Below are 27,995 nucleotides of genomic sequence, written 5' to 3'. Positions count from 1 at the left end.
GATCTTTGCTTCCTTAAAATGGCCTGTCATCCAGTCTATCCAAGGCACACTGGAGACTCTGACGTTGATTATGAAAGCGAGAACACCGGCACAGAAGATGACTGATGGTCTCTTCACACTTGCACTTAGCGCACATTGGTGAGTCCGCCATTCCAATACGACAGCTGTAGGAGTTGGTGAATGCTACTCCTACCCACAGCCGACATAGCAGTGCTGCATCACGTCGTGAAAGGCTTGCTGCATCGAATGGCTCATGATTTTTCACTGACGAGTGGCGCAGTCGGCCGCCGAAGCGCACAGAGGTGGTTGTCATAAGCTACGTCGGAGCGGCGCAACAGGGTCCCGGTTCTAGGTTGTCTGCCAACGAGGATCCGAATTACCAGGTGCTACTGCCTCAGTTAGCAACAGGGTGGCTTCTTACAAATACCTTACTTTGACATGCCGATGTTTCTGCAAGGCCATATTGGGCGGAAAATTTGTCGTAGACATGCTGTCAAGTACGAAGGAGTTCCCTGACGTTGTCTCCATAGGGGCGTATCAGCTGAGTCACGTATGGGCCAAGACGTGGCGACGGAGAGAAATAATTGCTACGCGTCACCCAGCAACAATTCTACTGGGCGTCGAACACGCCCGCGCACGATGCTCACACCAATAATGTGGCTTGCTAAACCACAAACTAGAGCGAGGGAGCGCGTCTCTGTTAATAGCAATCAAACACTAAATCACGATATTTACATCTATATATGTAATCGCCCTCTTGTGTACATATTATGCGCACGGACCTGTTAGTATAACACCGCATGAAAATCCACAGTTTCCTTTAAGAAACGCGATGCCTCACTCGTTTCCTCAACATCAACGTTATTCGGGAAACTCGGCGATCTCGGGGACGCTTGAAACACCATCAAAACTGTCGTCTGAAGAAGGACACATATAATAGCAGAAATGCGCTCGTTATTCGGCTTCTCGCGTCCGGCCTTCGAGCACGGGGACGGCGGCAGCCGGGGGGCGCCTCAGCCTGTCTTGCGTAACGTCTCGTGCAGACAGCAGGCCGCGTGCGAAGCCATGCACGCGAGAGCCGGGCGCCCACCGATCGCTGGCGGGAGCGCACTCCTCCCGTGCCGTCGTTCGAGTGCTCGAAAACGGGCGCAGTGCAGGCGGCACTAAATACTTAAACACAAAGACAGACTGTAGTGTATACAGACGCAGTGGCGGATCTTACGGTGTGATCATGCGGCCGTCGTCGCAAGGAGGATGAGGAGGAGGAGACAAAGGAGAGGAACGACAAGGAGGTTAGCCCGTGTAAGTACCGGCTGGCTACCCTGTGCTGGGGAAAGGGGTAAAGGGAATAAAAGGAGAAAGAAGAAGAAGAAGAAGAAGAAGAATGCAAAGCTGTCGCCATTGCATTGCCGAGAGGTTGCCGCGGTCGTGCTGTCATTACGCCATCATCATTTCCATCGTTCATCATCTCCACTTACTCTAGAGGCAATGGCGGCGCCTCACGTCGACGGGCCCAGCGCTGCCTTCACCTCTACGTACGAAGTAGGAAGCATTCGTGCAATACATGTATGCAGTGGCGCCCTAGTACGAAGCTCGGGGCGCTGCCACTCCAAATTTGGAGCGCGAGGCGACGGAGACAGCGTAACGTCACTCAACATTAGCCACTGACGTATGCATTGAAAAAGCGAAACAGACCACTCTTGGGAATTTCACTCGTGCAAGTCATCGCTTCGAGACGCTGGGCGCGTAAGCTGCGTCGCATAGCAACAACTCGCTCATAAAAGATGCCGCAAAAACCATCCTCGATGGTTATCTAAGGCAATGCGAAGCATTTCTCCCCACCACGCGGGTTATGGAAGCTCGAACGAACTCGCATCCTCCCTAGTAAACGCTCACTCGAGGACCACCAAGTGCGCGGGCTGAGACACCCTGGCGACGGAAGATCAGAACCGGAGGCGGCTGCAGACGCTACAGGTCTCTCGCTCCAAATTCGTCGATAACAAAGCGCCTTTGTTAAGCATGAGGTCTCGGGATTGAATCCCTGCCGCGGCGGCCGCCTTTCGCCGGAGGCGCATTGCGAAAACCCCCGTGGACTTAGATTTAGGTGCACGTTAAAGAAACCCAGGTGGTCCAAATTTCCGGAGTTCCCAATTACGGTGTGCCTCGTTGTTTTCGAACGTAAAACCCCGTAACCTTTTTTTTAATGCTCTTTCAAAGTACGCGTGTGTGTCACGCAATTGGCGATCCTCCAATCCTCACCGCTTGTTCTCGGAGACCTGTTCCGCTTGGTGTGCCGCTGTTCCTCGAACGCGTTTCGGTTATCTTGTTGCTCGCGCTCCACAGCCGCACGTATGTCGCCGGCCCGTCGCTTCGACTCCTGCCTCGCCTCTAAGTTACGCATCGCATAACTGTATAGGCTCTGCAAAGCCTTTGCCCTCCTGCGCTCCTCTTCAGCTTGGTACTTTCGAGGGCCCATTGTATATATGCACGTAGAGGCCCACGCGTAGCACAGCGCAGCTAGCGCAACCGAGCCACGTGGGCGAGTGGAGCAAGGAGAGGAGGCGCCAAGACGGTAGCGGTGTCCGAGAGGACGCATGGGCGACAATCTCTGTGCCCTTGGACGGGCTCGTGTTTGACCTTGGCTCCGACTAGGCAAGGAAATGCTTCACCTTTAAAAGTGAGAGCGGGCATCTTCTGGGTGACGATGAATATAGGTTACCTGAGCGTTCGTTGCCCAAATTCGCTGCGCGTTCCTACGAGGCCCGGCACGTCCTGTCTCGTGATTAAACACTTTTAATGCTGAATAGCAGTTCCTCTTTCTCTGCAAAGTGCATCTTGGTGGCTTAGTGAAGGGTTCGTTACATAAGTCTGCATGTGTATATATGTAGTCATGTAAGTACGTAAAACATTGACATGTGTATCGGTGCGTTAGTGTGTGTGTGCGTGTGCGTGCATGCGTGTGTGTGTGTGTGTGTGTGTGTGTGTGTGTGTGTGTGTGTGTGTGTGTGTGTGTGTGTGTGTGTGTGTGTGTGTGTGTGTGTGTGTGTGTGTGTGTGTGTGTGTGTGTGTGTGTGTGTGTGTGTGTGTGTGTGTGTTTGTGTGTGTGTGTGTTCTACAAGACCAGCTGCGGTGCATCGGCACTACGGGTGGTCCAACTAAACAAGCTATCGCTTGCCAAAGGTTGGTTCTACCAGGATTTTTTAACCAGCAATCCGTAATTTTCGTTTCTCACGTGACCTATCACGGCCTCCACGTCAGTGATCAGCTACTTTTGTAGGAGTTTGTACAGCTGCAGCCCTGAAATGCCATGCCATGGTGCTGCAACGGCGCCTGCCTGAGAATAAGAACAGTCAGCCACGACCGCGCTAGAACGCAGCGGCAACGCAGCTGCTGCGTTCGGGTGATGCCGCGGCTGCCAACGCTGTACTTAGTTAGGGTCTGAGAACAGGCCGTCTCTGAGGTATCACTTTTCGGTTTGGCATACCACTGTAAAGTATTCTGCCTTTAGGCGAAATTATGACTGACTTTAAAATAAAAGTTTTGTTGCGCGTCCAATATTCCACTAGAGAACAGCTTCTCGCGCTATTTTCTCAGTTAGCAATCTGCAACTTTTGTTTATCGCGACGCGTTCTCGCGGCTCTACGTTGGAGGTCGGGAGTAGTTTGTATGGCTGCCGCGGTGGAAAAATAGTGGCATTGGCAATCTTGAGACAGCTTGAAATCGTCGGTTTATGCAATACGTAACGATTCTGTGTATGTCACGATTAGTTCATGCGTGACTGTGCGCTTCCCTATATAAGGGTCTATGGGGTTATACCATAGAGAAAGGAATACTATTGTTATCGCAGATTTCTTTGTGATTAGCGACCTAAAATTTTCACCAAACGATTCTTGAAGTTCTCCAGACTCTGTGGACACCTCGCTTTCAGGTGGGCCTTTCAATTTTCCTGGGAACCGCACCTCTTCTCCACCCGCCACGTCGCCGCCACGCTAAGCCTAGCTGGCCGGTCGTTAAGCCTCTGACTGCACCGACTGGGTCTCGGCGGCGTGTCGCGCCTCGGCGCGCGGCGTTTACATCTCCTACAAGAGTGATCCCGCACCTCTGTCTTCGCTATGGAGATCCAGGTCGCCGGCCAGGATATTTCGCCAGATGAAGTGACCGCCCACTCTGGCTGGCTCACTGCACGATCCCGCCGCTCAAAACGCGGCACGGACAACTTGACTCCGGCCGATGAATCATCTCAAGCCCCAAGTAGCCGGCCCCGCTCTCGGGCGAGGCAGCCCGTTATTAGGGCCGATTTACGCTCGAGCCGTCCATCGCCGCAAGCCGCACCGCACGCTTGCGGTCGCGTAAAAAATTGCACGTATCCAGCACTTGTGCACAAATTACCATTTACACTAAGTGCACAGTGCATACCTTACACATTGTAAACCGAAATTAGTGCACAAGTGCTTGATACGTGCAATCCTTCGCGCGACCGCACGCGTGCGGTGCGGCTTGCGGCGATGGGCGGCTCGAGCGTAAATCGGCCCCTCAAGTTTTGAAGGCGGGCCGCATGCCGCCGCTTCCGACGGAGGATATCAAGATTGTCATCCGCCCCAAGGGCGCCCTTCATATAGCCAACATCGGCAGTCCCGTGGTAACCACCGCCATTCTCCAAGCAGCCAACCTCACGGACGAAGAACGCTCAGAAGACACTGTCTGCCCGAATACGCAACAAAACATCGTTGTCGTCAGCACACCTCGCCCGGACCATGCAGACCGGTACGCTCGCATCCGCTCTATCCATGTGAACGGCGTCAACCTCGAGGTCAACGCATACGAAACCGCAGCTGAGCACACGACGAAGGGGGTCATCCGTGGGATCCCACTCACGGAGACTCCCCAGCAGATCCACAACAAAATTGTCACTGCCCGAAACCCGACAGCCTTGGCAGCCAAGCGCATCGCTTCTCCTGCAACAGTGATCATCGCTTTTGACGGACTGGATGTGCCTTATCAGGTCCGCTACGGTTCCACATTACTCCCATGCTCGCTATATCGGAAGCAAATTGATATTTGTTACCAGTGTGGCCGCCTCGGACACCGTATGGACATTTGTCCCTACCCAAATAACAAGATATGCCGGGGCTGCGGTGTCCGCAACCCCCCCGCCGACCATAACTGTAACCCTAAGTGCTCCCTCTGTGGTGGTCCCCATCTCACCGCGGACAAAAGCTGTGCCACTCGATATAAAACCCCGTACGTCATCCGCAAGCCTATCGGAGAACGACGAACAACCAGCCAAGCCACCTATAAACAAGCCGGCCCCTCCACCCTCAGCACCAGAACCAGGCCACGCTCCCGCACACCGTCAAGGGGGAGCCGTTCCCGCTCCAGAACTTCATCTCGATCCAAGCAACAACGCTCAAGATCCCGGTCTGCATCGGCTTCACGCATCACATCTACCAACAACAGCAAGGTGAGCTTCGCAGACGCTCTCATGGGCACCTCGCGAGAGGGTCGTAAGATCGCCAACACACAAGTCACCTACCCTCCTCTTTCACCAGAAAACCCAGAAATAGCTCAGCTTAAGCGCGAGAACGCCATCCTACGCGATCTCCTAACTAAACTCTCGCACGAGGTTAGAGACCTCAAACAGTCCCAAACACCAGCCCCTACACCTATCGCACAGAACGTCCCTGCCCCTAGTCAGGAGGCCCCCTCGACTCCCGCCCCAAGAAGAGAGCCCTGCAAGATGGAGCCATGGGCCAGGTCCGCTCTGAAGTTAAAGACATGCTCATCTCACTTCAAACAACTATTAGCACTTTCCAACATGCACTGGACTCCATCCAGCAAGCCTTCATTGGTATTGTCCAACGCGTGACCAACCTGGAAACTCATATTCTCACGCCTCCAAGCCATGCCGCCCCCGTCTGCGACCCTTCCGGGTCGCCGATGGCGACATCCACCATCTCCCATCATGGCTCACACTAATCAAGACGCCCTCATTTGGCAGTGGAACTGCCGAGGCTTTCACCATAAACAACCGGTACTCAATCAATACCTACGCCAACATACCCACCGCCCGGATGCTATCCTACTTCAAGAAACCAACAACGCCCCGACCACGCTCCCCGGTTATCAAACCTTCCATACCACCCACCCTCTTCACCGGGTCTCCACCCTTGTACGGCGCCGTATTCCTGTTATTGAACATGATCTCAATAGTCCTCACATCGAACATCTATTCCTCGAATTAATTCCCAGTCGTAAACGGAAAGAATGCATCTTCCTTCTGAACATTTACAATAGCCCCAAGGATAAAGCAAGGTGTCGCTTCCTCACCCTCTTTAAGAAGGCTCTTCACGTAGCTGGAACGCACCCCCTACTCATCGGCGGTGATTTCAACCTCGCCCATACAGGCTGGGGCTACGTTCGCACGGAAGCTTCAGCTCGCAACCTCTGGCAAGATTACCACGACTTAGGCCTTACGCTCATCACGGATCCCTCCTTTCCTACACGCCTCGGTACTTCCACTACCCGGGACTCCACCCCCGACCTCCCATATCACATATCATCGCCCATCTTCTGGAGGCTAAAGTCTCTATCCTAGCTCGATGGAAGGGGCAGCGCCTAAACCGTCGCCTCAGAACTAAGATCTCCAAACTGAACACAGCCATCGAGGAGCATTGTCAAACCCTCAGCCGGCAACAATGGACTGAGCGGTGTAACACGGTGGATGGACAACTTCATCGCCCTTCCTCGTGGAAACTCCTCAAACATCTGCTTGATAATACCACCACCCGCACCACCCAACAGGATCGGCTGCAGAAGCTCCTTTATACGGAGACCCTTAAGCAAGGTCCACAGCGGGTGCTTGACTACCTCTGCACCAGATATATCTCCAGGGGACAAGTCAGTCCACACAGCAATTACATCGGTGCCCCAACCCTACACTAGACGCCGATTTCAGCGTATCTAAAATACATGCCGCTCTACGCAAGCTTAACGGTCGTTCTGCTCCAGGCCCAGACGGGGTCACCAACAAAAGCCTTCGCAATCTCGATGACGAGTCCGTGTCCCATCTGACTGACTACATCAACGATTGCTGGCGCAGTGGTGCCCTTCCAGTCGCCTGGAAGACTGCCAACGTTATCCTAATCCCAAAGCCTGGCAAACCATCTAGCCTCAATAACTTAAGGCCCATCTCCCTCACTTCATGCGTAGGCAAGGTGATGGAACACGCCTTCTTAGCACGCATCAACAGTCACCTCGAGGACAACACTCTCTATCCCCACACCATCATTGGATTTCGCCCTCATCTTTCTACTCAAGACGCGATGTTGCAGCTCAAACATCAAGTGCTAAACGATCGTTCCCGTAACATGAAAGCCATCCTCGGACTCAACCTCACTCAAGCCTTTGATAACATTTCCCATGCAGCTATCCTTGACCAGGTCTCCAACCTCCACCTGGGAGAGCGAGCCTACAATTACATCCGTGACTTTCTCTCCAATCGCACGGCTACCCTCTCGGCCGGGGATTTACGATCAGACCAGCTTCCCCTTGGCAGCAAAGGCACCCCGCAAGGTTCAGTTATCTCTCCCATGCTCTTTAACTTAGTCAAGCCTTGGGCTCCAAGCAACTACAGCAAGTCGACAATATCAACCATACCATGCATCTACGCCGACGACATCACCATCTGGTCGTACCGTGGCAGTGATGGTCAAGTGGAATCAGCCCTCCAAACAGCGATTGACACGGTTGAAGCCTATCTCCAAGGGACCGGACTGCGCTGTTCGCCGTCTAAATCGGAGCTTCTGCTATACAAGCCCGTTCAGCGGGGTCGCCCTCCCAAACACCAATCTGATCACCGACCCTGTGACGCCATCACCCTACGCCTTGAAGATTGCAGTCCTATCCCACACGTCCCTAGTATCCGGGTTCTCGGTCTCACCATCTCTACCAACGGCTCCAACGCCTCGGCTCTCAACAAGATCTGTGCCCAATCGCAAAACACCCTACGACTTCTTCAACGTATATCTAACCGACGAGGAGGACTCAAAGAAGAAAGCCTTCTCAGACTCGTCCAATCCTTTGTCATATGCCACATTACGTACGTTGCTGCGTACCTTAACTAGTACCGGGCTGAGCAAAACAAGCTCGACACCCTCATACGAGGGGTCTACAAGCAAGCACTTGGGCTCCCGCATTGCACCAGCACTGAACTCTTCAACCAACTGGGAGTTCACAACAACCTTTCCGAACTCATTGAAGCCCAACAAAGCTCTCAGCTTGAACGGCTCATCCTTACTGAAACGGGGCGCTTTATTCTGTCCACGCTTGGCTTCACCTACCATCAGCAACAGGGCCCCAAACAACCGATCCCGACCGACATCCGTAGCTGGATCTACATAGACCCTATCCCTAGAAATATGCACCCTGAATATAACAGGGCCCGGCGCCAAGCTCGGGCCGGAGCTATCATAAAAGCCCTTGCCCATGTACCTGGCTTCACATTTGTTGATGCAGCCATTACTCCCATGGCACACGATTTGTGGCCGTCGCCACACGTACCAGCTTTCGGAGGAGCCCTACACCACGCCTGCAGCGTCACTACCCCCACTTCCGAGACGGCTGAAGAAGTGGCCATCGCCCTGGCCACTTTAGATCCCACCTGTCACACCATAGTGTGTGACTCTCGCTCAGCCATTACTAACTTCAGCAAAGGCCGTATTTCTCCCCAAGCTCTTCGCATCCTCTGCCAGGCACCACACTCTAAAGACAGCATAATTTACCTAACATAAATCCCGGCCCATGCGTGCCCTGTCCACCTACACCTCCCCAATCTCAACGAGGTCACCCACTCCATTGCGCGAGGTCTAGTCAACCGCGCCGGAGTCACTGGAGATGAGTTGGGCACCAGGGACAGTCTGAGAACTTATAACGATCTCGTTGAAGCCTGTTACCTCAGTCGCCGAATCTTCCCCCCGCCTCACCCAAAGTTCAGCCGCGCGCAGGCTACCACCCTGCGTCTACTACAAACAAACACGTACCCTTCACCCGCCCGTCTCCACCTTATATTTCCGGACGTCTACACTACCCCCAACTGCCGGTGCTGTGGAATTCACCCGGCTACTCTTCCGCATATGCTATGGGAGTGCCCAGCATAGTACACCCAGACTAACACCACGACTCTCTCGTCGAGGTTGCATGAGGCTCTGCGGAGCTCCGCCCTCGACGACCAAACCTGGGCGACCCAGCAACGCCCGCGAGGCGGCGGCGAGGCAAGCCCTCGACGTCCCTTCGTGGGAGGCTTAGGCCCGGCCATCATAAAGTGCTGGTTCTACAATAAATGTTCATTCCTCCTCCTCCTCCTAAACGATCAGTTCCTCCGATCACAGCGCATGTAATCCTGAAAAGGAGACATATAGGAGAAAAAAGTAAAACGCCCAAAAGAGCGTTGTTACGACCATTAAAGGATAAACTTTTACTATGCGACTTTCTATCAAACTAGTTTTAAAGAAACTTTCAAGGCGATTCAACGTCCAATTGAAGTCGATGAAAGAGACTTCCTCGGCGAATTAAGAGCGAGAATGCAGTATATTCACCCTATAATTTTTATATAAGAGCCGCCACCCGAGTGACGCCGTTTGATCGACGTCAAGTAGATGTTGAACCGCATTTCAAATTGTCGTCATCACCTACCACCATCACCTTTCCCACCTCAATTATCATCATCGCAATCATCATCATTATTTTGATCATCATCATCAGCCTGGTTACTCCCACTGCAGAGCAAAGGCCTCTCCCATACTTCTCCAACAACCCCGGTCATGTACTAATTGTGGCCATGCCGTGCCTGCAAACTTCTTAATCTCATCCGCCCACCTAACTTTCTGCCGCCCCCTGCTACGCTTCCCTAGCTTCCCTTGGGATTCAGTCCGTAACCCTTAATGACCATCGGTTATCTTCCCTCCTCATTACATGTCCTGCCCATGTCCATTTCTTTTTCTTGATTTCAACTAAGATGTCATTAACTCGCGTTTGTTCCCTCAGCCAATCTGCTCTTTTCTTATCCCTTAACGTTACACCTATCATTCTTCTTTCCATAGCTCGTTGCGTCATCCTCAATTTGAGTAGAACCCTTTTCGTAGGTGAGTACTGGTAAGACACAGCTATTATATACTTTTCTCTTGAGGGATAATGGCAACCTGCTGTTCATGATCTGAGAATGCCTGCCAAATGCACCCCAGCCCATTCTTATTCTTCTGATTATTTCCGTCTCATGATCAGGATCCGCCGTCACTACCTGCCCTAAGTAGATGTATTCCCTTACGACTTCCAGTGCCTCGCTGCCTATTGCAAATTGCTGTTCTCTTCCGAGACTGTTAAGCATTACTTTAGTTTTCTGCAGATTAATTTTTAGACCCACTCTTCTCCTTTGCCTCTCCAGGTCAGTGAGCATGCATTGCAATTGGTCCCCTGAGTTACTAAGCAAGGCAATATCATCAGCGAATCGCAAGTTGCTAAGGTATTCTCCATTAACTTTTATCCCCAATTCTTCCCAATCCAGGTATCTGAATACCTCCTGTAAACACGCTGTGAATAGCATTGGAGAGATCGTATCTCCCTGCCTGACGCCTTTCTTTTTATTGGGATTTTGTTGCTTGCTTTATGGAGGACTACGGTGGCTGTGGAGCCGCTATAGATATCTTTCAGTATTTTTACATACGGCTCGTCTACACCCTGATTCCGTAATGCTTCCATGACTGCTGAGGTTTCGACAGAATCAAACGCTTTCTCGTAGTCAATGAAAGCTATATATAAGGGTTGGTTATATTCCGCACATTACTCTATCACCTGATTGACAGTGTGAATATGATCTATTTTTGAGTAGCCTTTACGGAAGCCTGCCTGGTCCTTTGCTTGACAGAAGTCTAAGGTGCTCCTGATTCTATTTGCGATTACCTTAGTAAATAGTTTGTACGCAACGGACAGTATGTTGATCGGTCTATAATTTTTCAAGTCTTTGGCGTCCCCTTTCTTATGGATTAGGATTATGTTAGCGTTCTTCCAAGATTCCGGTACGCTCGAGGTCATGAGGCACTGCGTATACAGGGTGGCCAGTTTCTCTAGAACAATCTGTCCACCATCTTTCAACAAATCTGCTGTTACCTGAACCTCCCCAGCTACCTTCCCCCTTTGCATATCTCCCAAGGCTTTCTTTACTTCTTCCGGCGTTACTTTTGGGATTTCGAATTCGTCTAGACTATTTTCTATTCCATTATCGTCGTGGGTGCCACTGGTACTGTATAAATCTCTATAGAACTCCTCAGTCACTTGAACTATCTCATCCATATCAGTAATGATATTGCCGGCTTTGTCTCTTAACGCATGCATCTGATTCTTGCCACTTCCTAGTTTCTTCTTCACTGTTTTTAGGCTTCCTCCGTTCCTGAGAGCATGTTCAATTCTATCCATATTATACTTCCTTATGTCAGCTGTCTTACGCTTGTTGATTAACTTCGAAAGTTCTGCCAGTTCTATTCTAGCTGTAGGGTTAGATGCTTTTATACATTGCCGTTTCTTGATCAGATCTTTCGTCTCCTGCGATAGTTTGCTGGTATCCTGCCTAACGGAGTTACCACCGACTTCCATTGCACACTCCTTAATGATGCCCACAAGATTGTCGTTTATTGCTTCAACACTAAGGGCCAAACAATGAAACCTTCCTTTCCTCAGTAAGGAATCCTTCATTGCGGTGAGGCCACCTTATGTCACTTTGAAAGCTTCCTAACTGAGGCGCCCTCGGTGAAGGCTTCCTTGGTACTTCCTCAGCATAAGCAGCCAAACAATGAAATCTTCCTTTACCTCACTAAGGAAGCCTTCATTGCGGTGAGGCTACCTTATGTCACTCTGAAAGCTTCCTTACTGAGGGGCCCTCGGTGAAGGCTTCCTTGGTGCTCCCTCAGCGTAAGGTAGCTCCAAAGCTACCTTCATGCGTCCTTACGCCGCTCCTGGCCCTGAACGAGCGCTTCACCTCACTGCTTAACCACGTGGCATTCGCTTGCGCATGCGCACTGTCGCCCACCTGCGGAGAAGCGCGAGCACGGTACGTCTTGCCAGGCATGTTCGTTTCAGTCACGCGTGCGGCATGAAAGCATTGCTAGGCGTTGCTAGGCGTCGCAAGACGCCGGCGTGCCAGCGTTGCTGGAGCACATCAAGTTTTGCACTGTAATGCTCAACTTTTTTTAACTTTAATAAACAAAACTAGAAGAAAGCGTCCACGTTTCTCTATATTAGCTATTCAATTTAAATATTGTGCGACGATACAACATTTTTAATAGAATAATGGTGTTCGCGGAAAGATTTGAAGAAAAAATCTCGAACCCAGGCACGCGGCAACCGCTCCTTAGGTGAGGACGGGTGAAGGGAGCTTTCAGAGTACGCTTGCTTCCTCCATCGGTCCTTCGCTGTAAGGAGGCCTCACGTAAGGTTAGGAAGCGCTCGAAGGAAAGGAACGTTTTATTGTTTGGGCCAAGCTACCTTCATGGTTCCTTACGCCGCTCCTGGCCCTGAACGAGCGCTTCGCCTCACTGCTTAACCACGTGACGTTTGCTTGCGCATGCGCGCTGTCGCCCACGTTCGGAGAAGTGCGAGCACGGTACGTTTCGCCAGGCACGTTCGTTTCACTCACGCATGCGGCATGGAAGCGTTGCTAGGCGTTGCTAGGCGTTGCACGACGCCGGCGTGCCAGCGTTGCTGGAGCACATCAAGTTTTGCACCGTAATGCGCTACTTCTTTAGGTTTAGTAAACAAAATTAGAAAAAAGCGTCCACGCTTCTCTATATTAGCTCATCAACTTGTGCGATTGTGCGACGATACCACCTTTTTTATTGAATAGTGGTGTTCGGGTGTTCGCCTAAAGCTTTTAAGAGATAATCTCGAACCCAGGCGTGGCGGCAACCGCTCCTTACGTGAGGACGGGTGAAGGGAGCTTTCAGAGTATGCTTGCTTCCTCCATCGGTCCTTCGCTGTAAGGAGGCCTCACGTAAGGTTAGGAAGCGCTCGAAGGAAAGGACCGTTTTATTGTTTGGGCCTAAGGTCCTCTTCCTGAGTTAAAGCCGAATACCTGTTCTGTAGCTTGATCTGGAATTCCTCTATTTTACCTCTTACCGCTAACTCATTAATCGGCTTCTTATGTACCAGTTTCTTCCGTTCCCTCCTCAGGTCTAGGCTAATTCGAGTTCTTATATTATAGTCGACACCTATACCGGTAACCCACGGTACACAAACACTGCGGCCCATACCTAGTGGCCCTAGTAGTACTTATATTTAGACTGCGCTATCTTCGTGATAGCCTTACAAAAGAGGATAGAAATAGGTTATTCTAAATAGCCTAGAAGGAAATATACCCGATAAGGGAAAGTGATGGTAACTCGCCAAAGATGACATTGTGTTTAAAGAAAACGAAAGCAGACTTGTGCCGACCTTACATATCTACAACCCAATTCCAAGCGAAGCTGTTGTAAAGGGGGTTTTTCGGCTCGTAGAGCAGCAGCGACAAACTCAGCACCAGCAGGTAGGGCGCAGCCAGCGAACGAACTGGGTACGTGCCACGCGATGGCAACGGGGCTGCCGATCTTCTGCGCAGTCAATGATCGCATGATGTGTGGAGAGAAAGTCCCAACCTAATATGACGTCGTGTGAACATGATGGCAACACTATGAATTCTATGATGTAGAGGACCTCCTGAATTACGACACGAGCAGTGCAGGCACCGGATGGCTCGACGTGCTGCGCGTTGGCAGTTCGAAGAGACAGTCCAGAAAGCGGCGTCGTCACTTTTCCGATCTTGCGGCAAATACGGGCATCTATCGCTGAAAGTGCAGCGCCGGTGTCGACAAGTGCTAACGTCAATGTTCCTTCTATTGCGACTTCAATAACATTCTTCGGAGAAGTGTGAGGCATTATACAGTTCGCTGGCACCGCAGTTCTCGCCTCCTGAACTGCGATATTAGAGAGTTTTAGTATAGCGTAAAGCAGCAAACGCAAAGAGTTAGCGTTAGCGTTAGCGTTGCGTGCACCACACTGCGCATGCGCTATACGTAAACGCTGCTGGAGCTCTTACGTACGTACGCTATTTTCAGGATTTAGCGTTGAACGCTAACGCACGCAAGGGGAGCCTTACGTACGGCAAGATGGCGGCGCCGGTCGAAGTGAGAGCAGCCCGCTTCGGATCTATCGAGCCGTCTGCCTGCACTGCTAGGCTCTATCCTTCCCCACTAATGCTCGTGTTCGCCTTAGATTTGTGTGATGATGCTTCGGCAGCGGTGCACAGGTGACAAATGGGCGTTGTTTACGATATACGTTCTCGATTAGCGGCGCAGTAGGCTTAACGAGAGGGTTTGCTCATAGAGTTAGTAGAACAACTCTATGGGTTTGCTAAAAGTGTTTGCTGTATCCGCCTCGAGATGGTGCCAAGTGTATTTCGCTCGTTCGCTTGGTGTAAAGCCGCATGTGGAACCGATGCATGTCATGTTTTCCGCGGCAAAACACAGTAGTGTGGTCGGTGCTGTGGTCACAATGCGTGTGCGTTTTACCAACGACGACGATATGAACCTCGTGAAGGAGGTTTTCGCCTTGAACCCATTCGGATGGACGTCAAGGTGGGCGTCCGTTGCAAAAAAATGGAAAGAAGTGGGAAATCCGCTTTCTGGAAGAGAAATTGCCGGCGAAACGTCTCCTCCGGTATAGCTTCGACGTTGAGTGGATCTTGAGGACACGTAGAACCTGCGCGGTCGCTCTCATTCCCGAAGCATGAGGGTGTCTATGTCATCCCAACTTTAAAAGGACACGTAATATGGGTCCCACAGAATACTCGATCGCAGCATGCCAAGATTAATCGGTATGTTTCGCGACTCTCGACAAAACAACGCTCAAACCAAACACCTACATGCGTAATTAACGCAGCGACTGTGGCTTTCGATAAGCTTGACTTAGGGACACACTTGCGGATTCGGCATTGGATAAGCTCGACATTTCGTGTGGATTTGGCTTTCCAGTACTTTGTGTCTTTACATCTAGATGGCGCTGTATTTGTTTGCGTTAACGTTAACGCTTTTCTCCGTTCCGCTATTCTAAAACACTACCTTGTGCCGCGCAGTGCAGTCTTTCTTTGCGTTAGCGTTGCGTGGCACGCTAACGCTAACGCAAGGGTTTTACGCTATACTAAAACTCTCTATTTAGTTTTCCTGGCGCAAAGGGCTCCGCCGCCGGTGCATGGGGGAAAGCGAGCGGCGGCGAGGAGAAGGTGAACCGCGAGCGGCGGAGAATGCGGTGTCGACGGCAGAAGGAGATTCAAAGGCGTCCGAATAGTTGCGGCGTTGTTGGAAACGTGTCGCATATGGACGCACATTATTCGGGACGTTCGGTGTAAGCAGGCGACAGTGACGTGCCACGTGTCCAGCACGGCCATAATAAAAACAAATCGGACGGTTGTCTTCCGTGCGCCAGTGGTCTTGAGGTCGTGCATAGTTCACCAGTGGACGGTCTGGAGGGGATACGGGTGGGCGCAAAGGTGGGCGTAGGGGGCCGTAGGTCTGTGGCGCAGGCCTCATCGCGACTTCGGCGTACGTCAGGGGAGCGGCCGTCGGAGCCTGTTGAAGAGAAGGCGAAATGTGGTCGGCTACCTGCTCCTTGATGATAGATTGGAGAGCGGGCGCCAACGGAGTACTCGGCTGGCCGTGTGCAAGTGGAAGCAAGGAAAGCTGACGAGCCACCTCTTCACGGACGAACTCCTTGATCTGTAGCAGCAGCGAAGTGTTGTCCGGGGCAGCAGCCAAGCTCGACATTGAAGTGGCCTGAGGTGTAGGTTGGCGGGTGGCTACGCGTTGTTTGCGCAGTTCATCAAAGCTTTGACACAGACTGACGAGTTCAGAGACTGTCGAGGGATTTTTCGCCAACAGCATCTGGAAGGCGTCGTCTTCAATGCCTTTTAAGATATGGCGGATCTTCTCGGCATCAGGCATTGCGACGTCAACGCGATTGCAGAGGTCGACAACATCTTCTATATAGCTCGTCAATGTCTCCCCGCACTGTTGCGCACGGCCACGCAAACGTTGCTCGGCGCGAAGCTTGCGAACTGCGGGGCGCCCGAATACCTCTGTCAAGTTAGTCTTGAAGGCCGTCCACGTCGTCAGATCACGTTCGTGGTTGCGGTGCCACACGCTGGCGACACCACTCAAGTAAAACGACACGTAATTAAGTTTTTTGGTGTCGTCCCAGTGGTTGTGGATGCTCACCCGGTCGTAGTCAGCGAGCCAGTCTTCGACGTCATGGTCTTCTGTACCACTGAAGATGGGTGGGTCGCGTTGCCGCATCGGGCCGGGGCAGACCACGGTAGTCACCGGGGCAGCGGGTTGTGGTTGTGGTGGTCCTTCTTCCGGCATTATGAAGACGGGCTGCAGTGTCCGATTACGAAGTTCCAGAATTCTGGTTGTACCCAGCACCTCCACCAATTGTAAAGGGGGTTTATTCGGCTCGTAGAGCAGCAGCGACAAACTCAGCACCAGCAGGTAGGGCGCAGCCAGCGAACGAACTGGGTACGTGCCACGCGATGGCAACGGGGCTTTTCAGCCTGCCGATCTTCTTCGTCACACTGTTTATGTCGAGCAGTTTCGTCAAAAATTTCAGTCGTCTGAAATTCAGCCACATAACGTTAAAGGCAATCCGCATACGACTCACCTGTTTCGAACCTTAACCGGCAATAACGCTTGCTAGCACTTTTCTTGCGGATTTTTTTTTTGACAGAGACTGTATTTGAACCACACGCATTTGACTTCAGAAAGAGATTTGCTGGAGTATCCTTCCCATTTTCGCTACATTTTATCTCGGTGGCCTTTATAGTTCTTCCTGGGCAACTGGACCCAAATTATGTGTCGCTAGTAAAACACATTCACAACGGTGCGGATCGTTTGGTCGCGTAGCCTGCTGCTCAGGCCGTAATTAGACCACATGCTTTGAACTTCGCTTACGCGTCACCCTTGAGATACCCCCCATTCTACCTCGATATACGCAAGGTTCATATACATTGTTTACAGACGCCGTAGCGGATCTTCCGGTGTGGTCATACGGTGGTCGTCACCAAGCTGTCGCGATTGCATTGTCGACAGGTTACCGCGGTCGTGCTGTCATTACGCCATCATCACTTCCATCGTTCATCATCTTTACTATCTCTAAAGGCAATGGCGGCGCGTCACCTCGACGGGCCTAGCGCTGCCTTCACCTCTACGTTCGAAGTAGGAAGCCTTCGTGCAAGCATTGTATGCAGTGGCGCCATAGTACGAAGCTGGCGGCGCTGCCACTACAAATTTGGAGCGCGACGAGACGGAGACAGCGTAACGTCACTCAACATTATCCACTGACGTATGCTCGCAAGGACAGAACAGACCACTCTTGGGAATTTCACTCGTGCAAGCCAGCGCTTCGGGACGCTGGGCGCGTTAGCCGCGTCGCATAGCAACAACTTGCATATAAACGATGCCGCAAAAACTATGCTTGATGGTTACTAAATCAATGCAAAGCATTTCTCCCCACCATGTGGGCTATAAAGCTTGAACGAACTTGCGTCCTCACGAGTAAACGCTCACTCGAGGACCACCATATGCGCGGGCTGAGACACCCTGGCGACGGAAGATCAGAACCGGAGACGGTCGCGGACGCTACAGGCCACTCCAAATTCGTCTTCAACAAAGCGCTTTTCTTAAAGCTTGATGTCACGGGATGGAATCCTGGCCGCGGCAGCCGCCTTTCGTTGGAAGGGGGGCGGAGGGGGGGGGGGCGCACTTCGAAAACACCCGTGGACTTAGGGTTAGGTGCACGTTAAAGAAATCCAGGTGGTCCAAATTTCCGGAGTCCCCAATTACGGTGTGCCTCGTTGTTCTCGGACGTAAAACCCCGTAATTCCTTTTGCAGCGTAACGCTACACTACGCGGGTTGGAGCCGAGCTTCGCGTGCTTCTGCGCCTGCCATACTGCGCATGCGCGAGAGCCGCGTGACGTCACGAGAGGCGCAGCTGCGTCGCCCTCGCTGCCGCCGACTGCGGCGCATTCAAGAGGTGTGACGTCGCAGACTCCGCAGACGCGCCGGGGCCGTGTGCGCCCGCTGCTGCGTTTAAGGCCCAAATATAATCTGACGTAGCGTGAACGCGCGCACACGTTACGTCACGTCGGCGAGAACAACAGCGCCTATAGTTCGACCCATGGTTCAACCCACTGGCGCCGCCAACGTAACCAGACGCGGCCAACCAGGCCCACGCGCTCCGACGCCCACGGCGTCTAACGACGCTCGCCTGCGCGCCGATAACGTCGGACAACGCATCTTTACGATGGCGGCGCCGCGCGGCACTGCGCATGCGCGAGGAGGGCGCACCGTGCGTATAAATGCGCGAGAGAGACGCTTGATGCAGCGTGCTCGACATGGAGGTTAAAGGGACACTAAAGGTTACCAGAAAGTCAAGTTAAAGTGGTAGAGCAATGTTCTAGAACGTCTAAGGCGTCAATATAATCGCGAACAGAGCTTTAGTAACCGAGAAATTGAGGTAAATGCATGACACGATTTGAGACCCCCCAGCGCCATTCCGGTACTAAACCGATGACGAAAGGTCTCCCCGTAATTTACGTTACTAATACTCAACTACTCGTATTAAAAATATCATTTCATTCGATTATAAGACGGAAGAAAATGCTGTCTACGTCTACTCGATTCTAACAAAAACTAAGATTTTGACGTTACCCTTCAGTAGTATGGGTGGTCGAAAGGTTTCGTTTTCGCTCGACTCTGCGCGCACGACTCTGCGCCGCGCACGCTTTGGAGTTTCAGTACTTTCGTTATCGCGTCGTGCTGTGAGGGTTCTGCTGGCTCGCGAAACTTTCATTTGGAACAAGCAGCGAGAATGCCACGTCCATGTGATGTCGTGGGAACCCCTCGTTACTTTCCCGCTCCGGAGAGCCGGTGTGGAGGCCGCCGTCGTAGTACGCAACGACGCCGGCAGTGCGAGCCCTCAGCAGCAGGTCGCGCTCGTCGGTGCTCAAATCGCTGAAGTTGAGCCCACCTTCGCGAGCCAATCTGTCGGTGTCAGGGTCCATTGCAACGAGCGTCGAAGTTTGCGTCATAGAATGAAGTACCAGCTTATGGGCGTCTTGCGCTGGAGCTTGAGGTATAGTAGCGGCGCCTGGTGGCTGTGCGGGAAACGACATCTGGGTCGGCTGTGGCGAAGCACGTTTCTAGGCCGAGTTTTGCGTCGACTCGCACTTTTTTATGCCCTGTTGCGAGTGCGGAAAGGCTCGTCACTTCTCACAGACCACGCCGACCACGCTGCGAGCTCGCCGCAGCCTATAGTTTAACGAAAACGGACTTTCCGTGTGCCGTGGGACGTAATGTGGGACGTAATTAGTTTCTCCTTCCGCTAGCCATCATACCCCCGCCATAGAATAAAGAACAACTTTAGAGAAGGGAAACTGTACCTTTGGCAGTGGTTCGAAAATAAGCAGCGGCAGCGCATAGAACTAACTTTCGGGGACGCCAGATGACGTTGCTCAATCCGGAAGCGGAAGTGCAAACTTTTTTTTTTTTAGCGCAAAATTCAATATGGCCGTTTTTTGCCGGTCGCGTACGCTGGTACGTGCCGTGCTTGCCCTGCAGGCTATGCGGCATGCCTCAATGCCTTCGCTGCCGCTTAGCTGGTGCGTTCTAATTGCCAAGAGCCTCTACTGACGCCCATACAAACAAGCCACAAGTGAGTGAACAGAACGCGCGACTTTATTGGCAGAAGACAAGCAGTGTACATCCTCGTGCAATAGCAGAAATAAAACTTGCATGTCGAGATACGCTGGAATCATTGACGCGAGCTCGTAAACGGCTCACCGTCGTCGTCGCACGTGGTGGTCAGGTTAACGAGCAAGAACCAGCAGCGGAAACATATTGGACAGAGTGTGCCACTTATTTGCAACGACAGTCGCCGTTAAAAATGCCCAAATTGCATTGCGAAGCAATCGGGAGACGCAGGCATCTGCTGCCGCAGCCTACACAGCGACATGGGCTACCCCAGATTTTAGCCGTTCACTCCTTTCCAACCTGCACGTTTCTTTTCTTTCGGGGGCCGCTAATGTGTGGCTCACACTTGGTGTCTCACATTGTCTCGCTATGGACAAGTCGCTTTCGTGGGCATCGCCTCCATCAGCTACTTTTGCGGGCCTTTCCACCCATGTAGCTATCAACTTCATACGCATCGGACTATGTAAGCACGTATGCTGGTCTCCGTTCATGCCTAATCGCGGCCGAGAAAGGCCAGAGGCACAATATGCCCATTGCTGCAGCAGGAAAGCGCGAACGGGGAGCACGAATCACGGTGCATGAAAATTGGGAGTCTATGTCGCTGTGCAGGCTGCAGGAGCGAATGCTTACTTCGAGAGACTGCTTCCCAGTGCAACCGACCAGGCCGCAATATTCTAAAAACATAACACTGCGACCATAACCAAGTGACATAACAGCAAAATTAAACAGCAATCAGTCACCGCATGAGGTTCAGACAATACGTTATACATTGGCGACGAACTATATGGCAACAGTGAGCATTCACATACACGGGTCTCTTAGGGTACATTGAGCTGCCTACCTACAGGCGTAGTGCCCGACTTCGTCGCACGTGGTGGTCTACTAACGAGCAACAACCAGCAGCAGAAACAGATTGGACAGAGTGTCCCACCTGTTTGCGGCGACAGTCGCTGTTAAAGATGAGCAACTTGCAGTGCAAAGCAGTCGGGTGACGCAGGCATCTGCTGCCGCAGCCTACACAGCGACATGTGGCTCACACTTGGTGTCCCACATTGTCTCAATATGGACAAGTCGCTTTCGTGGGCATCACCTTCATCGGCCACTTTTGCGGGCCTTTCCACCCAACTTCATACACGTCCGACCATGTAAGCACTTATGCTGGTCTCCGTTCATGCCTAATCGCGGCCGAGAAAGGCCAGAGGCACAATTTGCCCATGGCTGCAGCAGGAAAGGGTGAACGGGGAGCACGAATCACGGTGTGCGTAAATTGGGAGTCTATGTCGCTGTGCAGACTGCAGGATCAAATTCTTACTTCGAGAGGCTGCTTCCCAGTGCAACCGACCAGGCAGCAATATTCGAAAAACATAAAACTGCGACCGTAACCAAGTGACATAACAGCAAAATTAAACGGCAATCAGTCACCGCTTGAGGTTGACAATACATTATACATTGGCTACGAACCATCTTACAGGCATAATGCTTGCCTTTGTCACATGTGGTGGTCTGGTAACGAGCGACAACCTGCGGTACAAACAGATTGGACAGAGCCTTGCACCTGTTTGAACCAACAGTTGCCGTTGAAGATGAGCAACTTCCATTGCGAAGCAATCAGGTGACGCAGGCATCTGCTGCCGCAACCAACACAGCGACATGGACCACCCGGCATTTTAGCGTTAACTCCTTTCCAACCTGCACATTTATTTTCTTTCGGGGGCCGCTATGTGTGGCTCACACTTTGTGTCCCACTTTGTCGCAATGTGGACAAGTCGCTTTTGTGGGCATCACCTTCGGCAGCCATTCTTGCGGGCCTTTCCACCCATACGGCTATCAACTTCATACACTTCGAACCATGTAAGCACATATGCTGGTCTCCGTTTTGAGCAAATCATGGCCGAGGTAGGCCACAAGCACAATTTGCCCATGGCTGCAGCAGGCCAGAACGAACGGGGCGCACCAGTTACGGTGTGTGTATACTGGGAGTCTATGTCGCTTTGCGGACTGCAGGAGCAAATGCTTACCTCGAGGGACTGCTTACCAATGCAACTGACCAGGCCCCCACATCTGTAACACAGTTACCACAACCAAGTGTGGCAGCAAAACCAGATTCTGCAATCAATCACTTCACTGTAGCTTGCACAAAGACCCAGGCTATCAAGGAAGAGGAGCAATCATCAACGAGACTAGGAATATGGAAAATGAGAAAGCTTGCATTCAAGAGAGAAGCCACTCTGCTCTGCAAGCATTGAAGGCTAAAAACACCAAGAAAAGTAAAATGGTGCATAGCACATGTGCATAGGTTAATGCAAGACGCATGCCGATGCTGCATCAGCTATTTCAGGAGAGTAATTGCGCATGACAACATACACTAGAAGATACTGCTACAGATATGTTAGGCTGCTAGACAGTGACTGGTATTAAGTATCAGCGAAATATCCAAATATAAAGGTTGACCTTTATATTTGGATGAGGATGAATAACCTCTAACAAAAATGGGCAATGAGAAAGCTTGCATTTATAGAAGAAAAATTACACTTCGCACAAACGGAATTAACATGGCTTGGAAGCTGATTAAGGACGAACTGATGAAACTCAATCTTTTGGCCAGCGTCGTCCGTGCTTGGTCAGATGTTGCAGGTGCATCTGAAGACGAAGAATTTCTAGAAAGTCCTTTTTGAGTTACTTGGATGACTCAGCCAAATGTCCGTGCTGGTGGAATGGTGGCTGAAGCTCTTTGCAGTCTTAACACAGTCCTTTGCAGACTTGATATCTCATCCATATTCTTGTGCATGTGCTTCTTTGTTCTTGGTGTAAAAGCCTTGCAAATTCGGCTCCAGCCCCTTCCTGTTAGTGCAGATAGGAGCTCCTGTGATGACCAAGATGTGCTTGGCATAGACTCTGTTGGGGCAAAACGGTGACACGTGAGATATAGCACAGATTAGCCAAATTTATGTGGGTTTTATATGTTCGAACCAATTATACTGAACCATATATATGAACAAACATTCATATCTGCTGCAAACGGCAAGCCAATACAGCATAGATCAAACATATTTATTTCTGAACCATATGTTGTTTACCTTGTAGTAGTAGCCAATGTCCACACAATGACCTTGTCGTAGCAGGCAGCAGCTTCTGTTTAGTGCGTGGAGTGTGTTGCTTTATACTGGTGCCGTCCTCATTACTGCATGTCTGGAACAGAAATTTTGACTGAATCAGAAATTGAAAAAGCAAAGTTTTGCAATATGAAATGCAAAAAGGTGTGACATATATGTTGTAATGATTTGCGACTGCAGAACACATGCAAATGTACACTGTCTATTCTAGGGTGCTTAAGCAGCATGTTAAATAAATATTGCTATTGCCCATAAAATTGATGTCTGCCTAACTACAATGCATGTCAACAGCGCAAGTACTATTAAGATCACAAATGAGAACATTTGTGGGTTCATTTATGCTCTAGAAGTGATCACACTGCTAGTTACTCAAGCAAATGCATGAAAGTCATGAAGCTATTAGAACTGATGCATTATTTTTCTCCACGAACGTGATGCACCGCTTCACTACTGCAAAAATAAATGCCCTACGGTAAACCAATCTGAACAGCAAGAACATTTGGAACCAACAAGTACGAAATATGGGTATCATGCTTGCAACTGTTTAATACATTAAATTCTGTACTTTCACTTCATTTTACCAAAGGATTATTCGGTTTTGTGGACGAAAGACGTTGCCGGCCGACTCGAAAAAAAGTTTAATCTGTATATTGATAAGGCTACTCAGTCACCTACAACCACGGCTACAATAACATGAAAAATGAGACGCGCGTTCCGATATCGCTCTTTCTTTCCTGGTTGTGTGTGTAAACCAAATGACAGCCTCGCAAGTAAAGGTTTATTTAGGAAACAGCAACTGAGATCCTCACTGCCCATATGTAATGCAGGATCTAGTTCGTTAACTTGTGCCCGCCTGGAAGGTAATGAGACAGATATTATATAACGATTGAAGCAGCGGTGTTAAACGACTCACCGTTATTGCCGTTGTCAGCCGCAGCAAAATCCAGCTCCCGTTTCGATGCAGACCTGTTCCGAATGGCTCACGACCGAAACCCAACTGCCGGGCTTACATGTCCGCTTGCAAACACGTAACTTCACCCCAAGTTACATAGAAGCGCAAGAAACTAGTTTTAGAAACAAAGAAGCAACCAGTCTTGAGTGTACGAACGAATGAATCCGTGCCGCCGTGCACTCGGAAATACCGGTAAAAATTTTAAATCCAGGCCAGAGGTCACGTGAAAGATCGATGATGCTGAACGCTATTTGCGTTCATAATGGCGAAGAAACAATAAACTTACTAACAAAGAGTACAATATCTAATTAGCAATGATAATTTTGCCCTGTTTTTATGTAAAAGAAAATGCTTCGGTAATTGTAAGAGAAAGTTTGTAAGATAAAATTGCGCTTATTACGACGCCTCTACCGGGAAATGTTGGAACTAACGAACGAATCCCGAGGTGATGCTACTAGGTCGGCTTTGTTAGCAGCGGCGCGCGGTCGATTTTTTCGCCCTCTGTGGCCATTAGTTGAACTTGAGAGTGTACGGGGCCTGCCCCCGCTTTCGCTCTGCTGTCGGCTCTGTCTTGGCTCTGTTTCTGGCCGCGCGTTTGCGTTTTGCGCAGAAAAGCCGTAGCGCCGTCTGCGGACGCCGTTCTACTCACCGATGGCGCAACGTCACTATGAGACCATGATGTCAGTTCTCCTCGATCGGAGGGCGGGCGATTTGAACTGCGCTAGAGGTACGCGGACGCTTCAGAACGCATTTTCTCTTAAAATAAGTCTCTCCTTGCCACGAAACAAGCGTTTCGAGGTTTCTGTGATGGTATTTCAACAGTCCACGTTGACTTAATAGTAACCTTTAGTGTCCCTTTAAGGAGAGTCGAGCCGCTGCCAGTCGGCGCAAAAGACTGGAAAATTAACGAAACATAACCGTACCTTTACGCTACGTATATGCTGGTATAGCTGAGCTAAGCAACTGCTAATTTTTATGCGAAGCATACTAGCCGCACAACCATGCTCTTCCTTGCTGCGCCGAGCGCGGCCGCGTAGCTACCATTGAGGGTATGAGCCATTGTTCATTGCTGTGCGTCTCATATGTGGGTCTATTCTCTTTTAAGTTTGCTACGTTTGTTATTAAGTTGCTTCTATTTTTATGCGTTGCATAATGCAATCACTCAGTTCAGCCCTTGGGCGCGGCCGGGCAGCCACCATTGACCTTTGCACCTGTGTTCATAAAGAGCGTGCCTCCTTCAGTGTTTCTATGTTTAGCTCTGCATACGGGCTGCTGCAGAATATATATATATATATTTATATATATATATATATATATATATATATATATATATATATATAGCCGGGTCTCAGCTCGTGCGCTCGCCGGAAGGTGACCATCTGTCACGGTCATGCGCTCGCCGGCGCGTCACCGTGACGTCACGCGCCGGCGCAGCGCCCCTAGCGGGAGGAGCGGGAGTCAGGTGGTGGCTGCGGCCGCGCGCGAGTTCGGGCCCAGCTTTTCCTCCGGCTGTCGTGACGTCACGTCACGTGGTTAAATGGTGGCTGCCCGGCCGCGCCCAAGGGCTGAACTGAGTGATTGCAAGATGCTGCGCATAACAACTAAAATAAAGGCTAGTATGCTTCGCATCCAGGGCTTAGTTAAGCCACACCTTAGCTTAGACCTTAGCTAAGCCACAGCCATTTTTTTATGCTTTTCTAAGTACGCGTCTGCGTCCCGCAAGTGCCGATCCTCCAATACGGGCCCCTTGGTCTCGGCGGCCTGTTCCGCTTGGTGTGCCGCTGTTCCTCGAACGCGTTTCGGTTATCTTGTTTCTCGCGCTCCCCAGTCGCTCGTAAGTCGCCGGCCCGTCGCTTCGACTCCTGCCTCGCCTCTAAGTTACGCATCGCATAACTGTATAGGCTCTGCAAAGCCTTTGCCCTCCTGCGCTCCTCTTCCGCTTGGTACTTTCGAGGGCCCATTGTATCTGCACATAGAGGCCCACGCGTAGCATAGCGCAGCTAGCGCAACCGAGCCACGTGGGCGAGTGGTGCAAGGAGAGGAGGCGCCAAGACAGTAGCGGTGTCCCAGAGGACGCATGGGCGACAAGCTCTGTGCCCTTGGACGGGTCGTGTTTGCCCTTGGCTCCGTCTAGGCAAAGAAATGCTTCGCCTTTAAAAGTGAGCGCGGGCATCTTCTGGCTGACGATGAAAATAGGTTACCTGAGCGTTCGTTGCCCAAATTCGCTGCGCGTTCCTACGAGGCCAGGCACGTCCTGTCTTGTGATTAAACACTTTTAATGCTGAATAGCAGTTCCTCTTTCTCTGCAAAGTGCATCTTGGTGGCTTAGTGAAGGGTTCGTTACATAAGTCTGCATGTGTATAGATGTACTCATGTACGAACGTAAAACTTAGACATGTGTATCGACGCGTTAGTGTGTGTGTGTGTGTGTGTGTGTGTGTGTGCGTGCGTGCGTGCGTGCGTGTGTGTGTGTGTGTGTGTGTGTGTGTGTGTGTGTGTGTGTGTGTGTGTGTTCTACAAAATCATCTGCAGTGTTGGTGGTGTTGGTGGTGGTGGTGCGTGAGTGCGTATATGTGTGTGTGTGTGTGTTTGTGTGTGTGTGTGCGTGTGTGTGTGCGTGCGTGCGTGTGTGTGTGCGTGTGTGTGTGCGTGTTTGTGTGTGTGTGTGTGTTCTACAAAATCATCTGCGGTGTATCGGCACAAAGGGTGGTCCAACTAAACAAGCTATCGCTTGCCAAAGGTTGGTTCTACAGGGATTTTTTAACCAGCAATCCGTAATTTTCGTTTCTCACCTGACCTTTCACGAGCTCCACGTCGGTGATAAGCTATTTTTGTGGGAGTTTGTACAGCTGCAGCCCTGAAATGCCATGCCATGGTGCTGCAACGGCGCCTGCCTGAGAGTAAGAACAGTCAGCTATGACCGCGCTAGAACGCAGCGGCAACGCAGCTGCTGCGTTCGGCTGATGCCGCGGCAGCCAACGCTGTACTTGCGTAGAGTCTTAGAACTGGCCGTCTTTGAAGTATCACTTGTCGGGTTGGCATACAACTGCGAAGAATTCCGCCTTTATGCGAAATTATGGATGACTTTAAAATAAAAGTTATTTTGAGCATCCAATATTCCAATAGAAAATAGCCTCTCGCACCATTTTTTCAGTTAGCATTCTGTAATTTAGCTTATCTCGACGAAGTTCTTGCGGCTCCACGTCGGGGGTCAGGTGTAGGTTGTATGACAGCCGCGATAGAGAAATAGTGGGATGAGCAATATGTATGCAAGCTGAGACTGTAGGTTAATGCATTACATAACCGTTTATGCGTGACTGCGCGCTTCCGCAGGTATATGTGTTGGTTATATGTAGCGAGTGAGGACTCGGACACAACTTTGAAAACTTGACGTGCATACGTCAAGTTTTCATTTGCATACATTGCATTTGCATTCATTTGCATTTGCATACGTCAACTTTGTATGTGTTATCGCCCTGGTGGAATTGTGCCGTGATTTTGACTCAGTGTTTCTATCGTCTCTTGTTGAAATAAATTTTTTTCCTAAACATACGCAGGATCATGGGCATAACACCAATGCTCGAAGTGCCCCCAACATCAAACTGCCAAACGCGCACGATTCGAGTGTAACCCAGTGTTGGAGGTACACGCTGCGACAGACCTTTAAAGTAGACTCCGCCCCAAATAATTAAGTCAACGAATTTAAACGATTAGTTATACCCCGATCACAACACAACACATGTAATCCTGAAAAGGAATCATATAGCAGAAGGAAGTAAAAGGCCCACAAGAGCGGTGTTATGACCATTAAAGGATTAACCTTTGCTATGCGAATTTCTTATCAAACTAGTTTTTTTTTTTTTTTACTTTCAAGGCGATTAGACGTCTAGTTCAAGTCGATGAAAGAAAGTGTCTTCCTCGGCGAGTGTACGGCGAGTGAGAATGCAGCGTATATACCGTATAATTTTTATGCAAGAGCCGCCACAGGAACGGCACCGTTTGATCGACGTCAAGTATAGGTTGAATTCCATGTAAGATTTTCGTCATCACCTATCAGCAACATCGTTAGGACCCAAATTATCATCATCAAAATCATCACCACTATAGTC

The 27,995-nt window shown here is 50.7% G+C and overlaps 1 long non-coding RNA gene across 1 annotated transcript in view; it reads right to left on the bottom strand.

The window, feature by feature from the left end:
* The window catches only part of LOC139050995 (uncharacterized), a 177,069-nt gene that overhangs the window by 111,129 nt on the left and 37,945 nt on the right, over positions 1 to 27,995 (bottom strand). The gene's annotated exons all lie outside the window — the stretch shown is intronic.

Source organism: Dermacentor albipictus, chromosome 10 (assembly GCF_038994185.2).
Source record: "Dermacentor albipictus isolate Rhodes 1998 colony chromosome 10, USDA_Dalb.pri_finalv2, whole genome shotgun sequence".
Taxonomy (NCBI): domain Eukaryota; kingdom Metazoa; phylum Arthropoda; class Arachnida; order Ixodida; family Ixodidae; genus Dermacentor; species Dermacentor albipictus.
This window is presented reverse-complemented; position numbering and strand designations above follow the sequence as displayed.